The 9,753-nt window shown below is 35.6% G+C and overlaps 1 long non-coding RNA gene across 3 annotated transcripts in view; it reads left to right on the forward strand.

Moving 5' to 3' along the window:
• LOC135223615 (uncharacterized) overlaps window positions 1-9,753 on the forward strand; it is a 277,946-nt gene that overhangs the window by 38,332 nt on the left and 229,861 nt on the right. The window lies entirely within an intron of this gene.

Raw genomic sequence — 9,753 nt, forward strand, 5'->3', positions numbered from 1 at the left:
ACCATCTGATTCACTCGGAGATACATGCTATCTCAGAGTGAAGCCACAGCTGACTCATGGCACCGGTCGATGTACAGGTTTCTCATCGTCCTGGTAAATAAATATAATTTTTCCATCTATTTTGTAATGAATTACGTTCATAATATCACATTGAATTACACGGCACGTTTTGAAGACTTGATCATGTACGTATTCGATAGTGTATCCAATTTTATCAGATATCTGTGGTCCATGTATCCTCACTGAGTCCCTTGACTATGTCTGTGAACAAATAATTCATTCATGTGAGCGTGAGACGCACATCTCGGAAGGGTAGGTTCAGAACAGCGCGGTGAACTTGAGATATGGCTTTGACTGTAGGTGTCGGTTCGTAGTGATTAATAAATCAAGTTCAAGGTCTCTATTACGCTATGTGTAGTCTGGTAAAGCGGGATTTCATTGCTACATCCATCTGATTTATTTTATATTAATCAACGTTGATGCAAATAATTTAACGTTCTTCTTTTTCATGAATGCCCTAAGATGATAACTGACGGGTTCCAACTTGCACTGGAAACCACTCACACACACACATACATATATATATATATATATATATATAAATATCGGGGAATGATGGCTTTAACCCTTTTTGTGTTTAGCGGCATCTGTTACGGGTCGAAGGGAGGAAGGGGAACACAACCGGATGTGACGTCATCGTTATTGTGCAAGAGATAGAAATGTTTGAAACGGAAAAAAAGGAATGAGTGAGCTGTCAGTCTGAAAGGTCTTTGTTTGTTCTTCAGCACTTTGGCTCTAGTATTGGAAGCGTTTATGTGCATGAAGCATGAGGCAGATCGTACACTGACGTGTTGCAACCAATTGCATGAAGCAATCAGATATTTGTTTGTCCGTCCACACTTTCTATTCCGTCGCCAGAACTTAAAAACTACTGGGACTAGAGGGCTGCAAATTGATATGTTGATCATCCACCCTCCAATCATCAAACATACCAAATTGCAGCCCTCTAGCCTCAGCAGGTTTGACTTTATTTAAGGTTAAATTTAGCTATGATCATGCAACTGCCACCACTATAGGTGCCAACAACACAGGCCACCACCGGGCCTTGACTGGAATTTTCATGGGCCGTGGCTGAGAGTTTCATGGGCCGTAACTGAGAGTTTCATTCAGCATTAAATGCTGTACAGAAAGCTCGATTACGCCTAAAAAAACTTCGGTGCAGTGTTTGCTTTTTAAATGTTTATTTTTAGATTCAGCAATGTCTTTAGATGAAGTCGTAGTTTTGTTGTGGTGCATAAGCGTAAGGAAAGAGAGAATATCATAGGTTCATCCTCATTTTATCAAAAGTGCTCGGCGAAATAATTTTGCTGCTGTTCAGAAGTTCGTTTGTTTAGTGGTCCCCTCCCAAGATTTTCAATTAACAAAGTACTCTTGATGGCGATGGTAGCACCTGTAGCAGTAACTTTATTGCACTGTACGAGAAATGACTGAAGATATTATCATTATTAATATTCTAACATCTTCATTAATAAACTTGATTCCCCAAAATAGTTGATTCGAGAGAGATAAATGACAATGACTGTCACAGTTACTTAGTGAAATCAGAGATGAACCCTCAGTGCTGAACACTTTCGCAGCACATCATGATGCCCCAACCAAGAAGCCTCACCAGCATTTGTTTTTGTTTTTCACTCTGCAATCACCTCCCTCTGAAACGGCTTCTCTTCCATGAAGTACTTGATCGCATCGAAAACGCGTCAAGCCCTCTTAGCATAATATGTGTCAGTCATAATCTCTATCCTGCATGCTCTTCTACCCTACCAATATGTCATTCGCATGTTGAACAGCTCATAACTACAGACTTCTAGGTGAGCCTCTTGTTCCCCTAAATTTCCATATCAATGACCTTTTAAGAACTTTTCAAATATTATATTCATTATGATTACTGTTGGCATACCTCTCTTCATACAGGGGGCAGCATTGTCCCAAACTTTCATTATAGGAGGAAATTTATACATATTACCTGGCTCAGTCTAATGTAGGATTTCATGGTATAAACTCAGACATGCAGATAGTCGTACAGCTGGGAATTGTTGTTTACCTGTCGTCGGTCTGTCTCTTGATCTAGAATAATTGGACAAAGAAGAAGAAAAAGCTTTGTGTATAGCAAAATTACCAAGTTTTAAAAAGGAAAACTAGAATTAGATTTGAAAACCTTTTGATTACTTGTCTTTCCCCTCTCCACTCTCAGTCACCCCTCTATCGAGTAACGGGACCGATGAAAACAAAACGAAAAAGGAACCAAAAAACAAAATTTTAAAAGTAATTTTTATCTATTGATTTGATCAATCTTTAAAGTTAAAGTGAAAAATGGAGCCTCAAACGATGTATTGTTGGGTTCTCTGGGAGCTCAGATTGAGTTAAAAGTACATCGTTATGATCACCTTGTGACAACTCCAGTGGTATTTGTTTATTTTGGATTCATTCTTTTGAAGGTTTTAACAAATGTACATCCATACAGATATCGCAGATAAATGTTCAGATGGAATATCATTACCAAGTGGAGTTATCATCTTATACCTTGTATTAAGATACAACACAGGAAAGTTTAAGAGAATCCCAGTTTGAAAAATGGGCTGGAATCATTATTATTATTATTATTATTATTATTATTATTATTATTATTATTATTATTATTATTATTATTATTATTATTATTATTATTATTATTATTATTATTATTAAATCTTTGCTCTGCAAGCAATACAGCACACCCAAATCTCGTTAAAAATATCATTATGATCTTCACTTAACAATATCAACGAGTTTATTTCTGTATTTCGAACTTAAGCAAAAACACGGCCACTATATTTCCATGTTGTGGATCATAATTTCTGAAATATTTTCCCCATCAGATTTTTATGAAACTTGCTGTGAAGGCACAACATGGCTCTCAGATTATTTAACATGTTATTGTCCAATTGCCTACCTATGTCACAAATTGTAAAAATTGTCAAAAACTGACTATGGGTGAGTCAGTTTTAATATTTCAGCTGCCCTTTAATTTCCAAAAGTATGTGACCTCCAGAGACGTTTTCTCCTAATAATAGTATATTCAGTATGTAATTGAGAATTGCAGTATCGCTGTCTGTTACTTTAATAAAGTTTTCCTCTGTTTTCGAGTTTCTCATTTCTGAAACACATGACACTACAGTCATTCGTACCATCCGAGTATCATTTACAGTCCAGTGATGACACAATGATTTTCCGGATGTTTATCTACTCATACGCCAGTTACAATGGGCTATGGCCGACACCTCAGATCCTTGTAAGAGACAGTAGAATGAAGGAAGAAATATCCAATTTCGAAGAATGCAAATTTTCATTACCCTGCTAGAATAGTTAGCTCAACTGGTGAAACTCAGTAAAATTGCCTATCTTTCAGATTGATCTGACTTTTGCAAAGTGGTCAACTATCGTATCTCTACAGATTCAATAAATCATTATAGGGGGATTTAGTCTTTAGGTTCCTTTCGGTCAACTTTCGTGGAAACAAATTAAAAGAAGGAAATAGATCTGGTTAAATATTGCCCATAGAGTTTACCCCATTTGAATGCTATTCGTTTCTTTCTTTATTTTGGTTTTTACTTGTTGTACATACATTTATTCATTTGAGGAGACATTATTTTTTTGTTTTTGTGTTTTGTTTGTTGTTGTTGTTGTCGAGAATTCCCACTTTTTTCCAGCTCATAGCTCGATGTTTTGTGCGTATTTTCAAGTATTGATAATCCTCTCACTAGGTACATTAACCAATTATTAAGCACTTTTTCATTATTCCAAACTTTACTGTAAAGGTTGTGTACTTATTTATTGTAAAGGTTGTGTACTTATTTATATTAAAATTTTGCTGCTGTCATCCATGTGTAGCCTATGGCGGTAAAATCTTTAATTTTATCGAGAAATTAAATGATATACCCTAGGGATAACTTCCCTTTTTTCATCTGCATGCATTGGTTTGGAGTCTTCGATGTACACAAATGTTTTGTGTTATTTTTTCAATTTAGTTTTTTGTCAGAGTCGTGTGGGATGAAATCTGCTGGCTTTTATGTAAAGACAAAATTGCTTCGATGTTGCCCTGCCATTCTTTTTATCAATTAGTCTCTTGTGATGATGAAACAGCTCGGAAAATGGATTAGGTTCCGTGAATTCTGATGAAATTGATGGATAGTGTCAATTTGGACCGCCATTTGTTTTTCTGTGTACTTTCAGCACCGGGTGTTTTCAGCGTCTGTCAAATCAAGAATTTCCAGTATTAATTTAATATATATATTTTTAAGAGTACCTACGAACGTTATTCAGTCTGAAAGGTGTGTTAGGAATGAGTCAAGGCTTGGGTAATATCAGCAAGAAAACTCTCGAAAAATAGATATAATATATATATATATATATATATATATATATATATATATATATATATATATATATATATATATATATATATTTATCAGTCGTGTAAAGCTGGCGAGAAACTATTCTGAAGGTTTTCTGCATCGTTAAACAAGCCGTTAAGTTTGTTACATCGTCATGTAACTCGCATCAGTAAAACGGGCAGTAGTGTAACGCGTTGTGTGAAGCTAGTAACTGTTTAATGTCTGCCGCTGAAAAAAAAAAGATAATCTAAAATGTTTTTTAAAGAAATGTAAGTATAGGACATTCAATAGTTTTCAACTCTATTTAATCCAAGTTATTTTCAGTCATTGGATGAATGATGAAAATTTTGAATTTTACGCTGCATTAGATAAGGGTAGATTTTACTTGATCACCTTAGTATGCATGGGCGGAAAATGCTTATCTTAAAAGCGAGTAAAAACTGTAAAAGTAAGTTTGCAGGGAACTTCCCAGCTGACACGCGTCCTGGCCTTCTTTGAGGGAAACTGCGAAGTCATATGTACAGCTCGCAGGTTCAGAAGCGTAAGCCACGAAAATATAAAGGTTTAAGCCTCATTTACTTTCAAGTTTTGCCACAAAATCGCAGACTTTGTATTTTCATAAGGTTTTATTTAGCATGTAAAGATGGTTGAATTTTTCATTTGTATTAGGTTTCTATAGTTTAAAAAAATTGGCTTCCGAGTGTATGAATGGTATTCTGCAAAAAAGGCTTAATTCTTAGGGAAATTGATGCTTTGAAACGATGACCAATGTGTTTGCAAGTTATCTTGTCCTGGATTTAGTAACACAAATGAAACTTATTTAGCGAATTTTAGGTATAACGTCTTAACAATTTTCTTTTACACGTGTATATTCTTTTTTTATCTGACCAAATAATCTTATATTCGCTAGTAAGTCGTTTAATTTCAAAAGAAAGCCTTTGAAATGGTCTAGGCCTAAAATATGGGTGTGAATAAAGTCCGAACGTAACGGTAGCAGAGGCTTTAAAAATATGGAGAAAAGATGAAAAGAAAAAAAAAAGTTGCTGCCTTAATTTCATAACAAATCCCCATCCTGGGAAATCCTTCCGTGTTCGTGGCTATTAAATTTCAGAGAGGGCGTTGAATTGGGTGACATTAGCGGCACCACATAGATCCCTTCGGCCATCTCATTAGCTGCGATCAAGACTCCGCAGATAGCGTGATGGAGGAGCCCTCCCCCAACCCCCAACCCCCACCCACACCACCGTTCCCGTTCGAGCCTTACCAAAATCTTTATATATATATATATATATATATATATATATATATATATATATATATGTATATATACAATAATGTATATATATATAATGTATATATATATATAAAGTATAATATATATATATATATATGTATATATATATATATATACATTTTAATGTATGTGTATATATATTTATATAACATATATGTGTGTATGTTATGTATGTATGTCTTTGAATTTTTTTTTTTTTGCGACAATGGATTTATAAACATGGAAATAGTAAACAGTTTTGAGATTATCTTTAGAGTCCTGTATGTGGGCAGAAAACTTCGTAAACTTTAGAGGAGAAGGATTTCTTTTTACTCTACTCGATTCACTTTTTTCCCTTCGTATAAAATAGAAAAAAAGCAAAAAAATAAAAAAATCTCTGGAGTTTTGAGCTGAATAAATTTTCTGCATGTATTTATGCTGTGCTTCTCAACGGGCAAAGCTCAGACAAAGGACAAGTAAGTTTTCCATTGTATCATTTATGCATGTTAATAGAAAAAAGGACTAAATATTCATTAGGACCTGTGGTGCAAAGATTAGAATCTTCCGGAAAGTCGTTCAAACATCAAATCCCTCATATTTTATTCAGAATTCCATTCAGGGCGACTGCAATCTCCCTCTCCTGTGGGCTGCGGCGAAATTAATTTCGTGGGAAGATTTTAAAAAAGTCTCCCAATTGCTCTTTACGATTTATTGCGAAAAGTACGACTTTGTTTGTTCAGTTAATGAGGACTCGCTTCTGCTTCCTCTGATATTGTCTAAGGAAAGACTGTGGCTCGGTCAGGACAACGCTTTGCTATTTGAGTCTCTCTCTCTCTCTCTCTCTCTCTCTCTCTCTCTCTCTCTCTCTCTGAATAGGAAAAGACTAGAGAGATCGATAGAAATTACCAGATATCAAAGTTAGATCTCTCTCGCTCTCTTAAAATATTTTAGGTAAGCCAACAAAAAGAACCTTTCATTTTCTTCTGTATAACACACACACACACACACACACACACACACACACACACACACACACACTCTGAAATGACCAAGGAAGACAGAGGAAGGGACTGGAATTGAAAATGAAGTTCCCAGCGCTCTCTCTCTCTCTCTCTCTCTCTCTCTCTCTCTCTCTCTGTATGTGAATGTGCCGTTCCAAATTGAGTGGGTGAATGACGTCACTGAAGAAGCCACTGCGACATATTGTTAAGATTTACTTTTTTAATCCATGAGTTTAATGGCAATTGCTGGGCGAGTATCCGATTGGCATATCCAGATTGTATCTTCTTTATACATTTATTTTGAAGCTCATATCAATAACTTTTTTTACTCCTACCCTCTCTCTCTCCTCTCTCTCTCTCTCTCTCTCTCTCTCTCTCTCTCTCTCTCTCTCTCTCTCATGCGGATTATTCTGGGTAGAGAGAAATAAGACTACTAGAATATTTGAAAAAAATGATGCCATATAGATACGATTAATTTTATATTGTTGTCCCCTGTTGTTCAGAGGATCTGCATTAAATTTTAAAAAGTTTCACGATCGTCTTCAGGTGATTTTAAGTAACTAAAATTTCGTATTTCAAGCATAAGCTTTCATATATACATGCAGGTATGTATACATATTTGTATGTATCTCACAAATATGATTATTTGAGCTAATAACTGATATAGTACTGGCGGGAACAAAAAAAAAAAGCAATAAACCAAAAAGGTTTGTCCAGGATTCGACTGAAATATTGAAATTATTGTTGACCAGTTGATTAGATTTCCTGTTTTGTCAGCCTTGCGTGCGCGTGTTTGATGTTACTGCTATGTTGCTGCTGATTTTGTTCCAATAACAGTTCTGATGTCTGTACTTTTATAACGTAAAATTTCGCAGTGCGTTTTGCACAAATATGTTTGTTTCAATGACATGGTAGTTTTTCCAGTTTATCTTCATATCGTGTCCCGAATTTAAAACGCCAGTGTTCATAACTCTGGCGTGGCTACGTGGATCTCTGCTATTCTGTAGGTATACAGTATACAAGAGTGACACTTTCCCAGTACGGGATTAGGTTTGTAAGGGTATGACGAAACAGGGCACAGGGCTTGCGACTTGACCCTCCCAAAGAGTAGAAGGATATCTCCTTACTGTTAAGCAAAAGCTTAATAATAGAAGAAGATATAGAACTTCCTCACACGTGGAACACAGTAAGCATTACTAAAGGTTGTTCACAGCGTCCCTTTGGCCCCTATTTAAAACCACATTTGATGCGTTAACTTTATCGCCATTCCTGCTTCCTTTCTTCTGCGTTGCTATCCAACCATCCCAGCTCCCTCATTTCACTGTCTTAGCATCAAATAGTTTAAAGTGCCGCACCCCTTGGCTTTTTAGTTTAAGCTTTATATAAAAAAGAAAAAACTGGTTTGTTTACTGTTCCTTTGTTAAATTGAAATGATTGACTAGTATTTGTTTCTGGCTGTTTCTCAGGATAAAATTTATTTTACTTTTGAGCTCATTGATGATTGTGCACTACAGTAAAACCATAATGACTATGGACATGTAGTGCGTTTTCGGCTTTGCCGCTTTTCCCAGAGTTGAATCATAGGTCGGGATGTACTGTAGATGTGGCAAAAGCGTTGCCATATCTTCCTTATACCAGGTCAAAAAAGGGTAAGCACCTTGACAATATTTTTCTGCGTTTCCAACACTGAAGACGTAAAATGAGCGAAAGAACTGAGATTTGATGACGAGTAAAGGATGATTACAGTAAAAAAAAAACCTGTTGTAATTGAAGATTTGATATTATACATTAAACTTTTGATAACCTTGTGGGATACGGATGCCCAGACTCACTGATGAAAATAGGTGATACAGGGCGAAAAAAAGATACTGTTGTTGGCTCCTAAGATATAGTAAATTAAGTAGGCCTTGTCCCGGAACGTTCTCTTTCTTCAGGAAAGTCCTTGAGAGGGATAAATAAGATTTTATGACCGGATGAAAGAACCTCAAATCGAGGGATGCAGATTAACTGTAGTCTGATTATAGATCAGGAAGAGGTTTGGCAATGTGGCTAAAACAGCCATGTTCGTTGTCATTTTGGTTTTACTGTACCTTAGTCCCGTCAGAAAACATTGTTTCCATTTCTCTTATCTAGAATGATACTAATCCTTCCAGACTGTTGGATTTATAAATTATATGACTTCCAGTATCCACCTCTTGAGAGGATGTTTTTTCGCCATTATTATTCCTTTGAGGATATTAGATGGTATTCTTAAAAACTTTAAAGCACAAATTTTAGAGTTTAGCGGTTTGTATAACATACGATCTTATTGGTTCTATTTCTAGGTTTTTACAGGTTAAGTCAAAATTTCACTAATTCCTTGGATGAAACTAATTTACCATATTTTAGTATATTAAATACATGTTGCTCTTTTTTTTTAGCTTGGTATTTTGTTAGCTTTTTTTTATCTTATTATTGCGCATGTAGTTCTAGGACTTTGGTGACCGTCTTTCTTTGCAGTTGGTTTCCTTTCTTACTGCCCTTTTAACATTTGAGAATGATTATTCTGTGCTCCTTATCTTTAATGGTGTGTTGTTTTTTTTTTTCTAAACAAACTGTTAGATCAGTTATATCAGCGCTGTCGTATTTTTTTATTTATTTATTTATTTTTATTTTTTTAATGAAAGTGAAGAGGCCCAGACGGGCATGGCTGCCCAAGTCAAGCTCTACCTCTGCAAGTAAGGTACTGGTTAGTGGATTTTTCTCGCAGAGTGGTAAGGGGAATACAGAGGAAGGAAGGGAACTTGTGGAGGGAATATTGTTAATAAATAACTGACTGAACCGGTTGACCCTTGAGTTCGCCATCATCTGTATTACAGTCTTCAGGAGATATTTTCTAGCGGCGCCGTTTATTCAAAGAGCTCAAAATTGTGTTTCGGTCTCCTGGACTTTTTTCCATTGGTTAGATTTGAGAAACCTGAACTTATACATTAGCTTTTAAGGTTGAAAGTTCCAAATCTGCATTTTTTTTTTTTAGCATATCTTAATATGTTTTTTTTATCCAGTATGA

This window comes from Macrobrachium nipponense, chromosome 10 (assembly GCF_015104395.2).
Source record: "Macrobrachium nipponense isolate FS-2020 chromosome 10, ASM1510439v2, whole genome shotgun sequence".
In the NCBI taxonomy this organism is placed as follows: Eukaryota; Metazoa; Arthropoda; class Malacostraca; order Decapoda; family Palaemonidae; genus Macrobrachium; species Macrobrachium nipponense.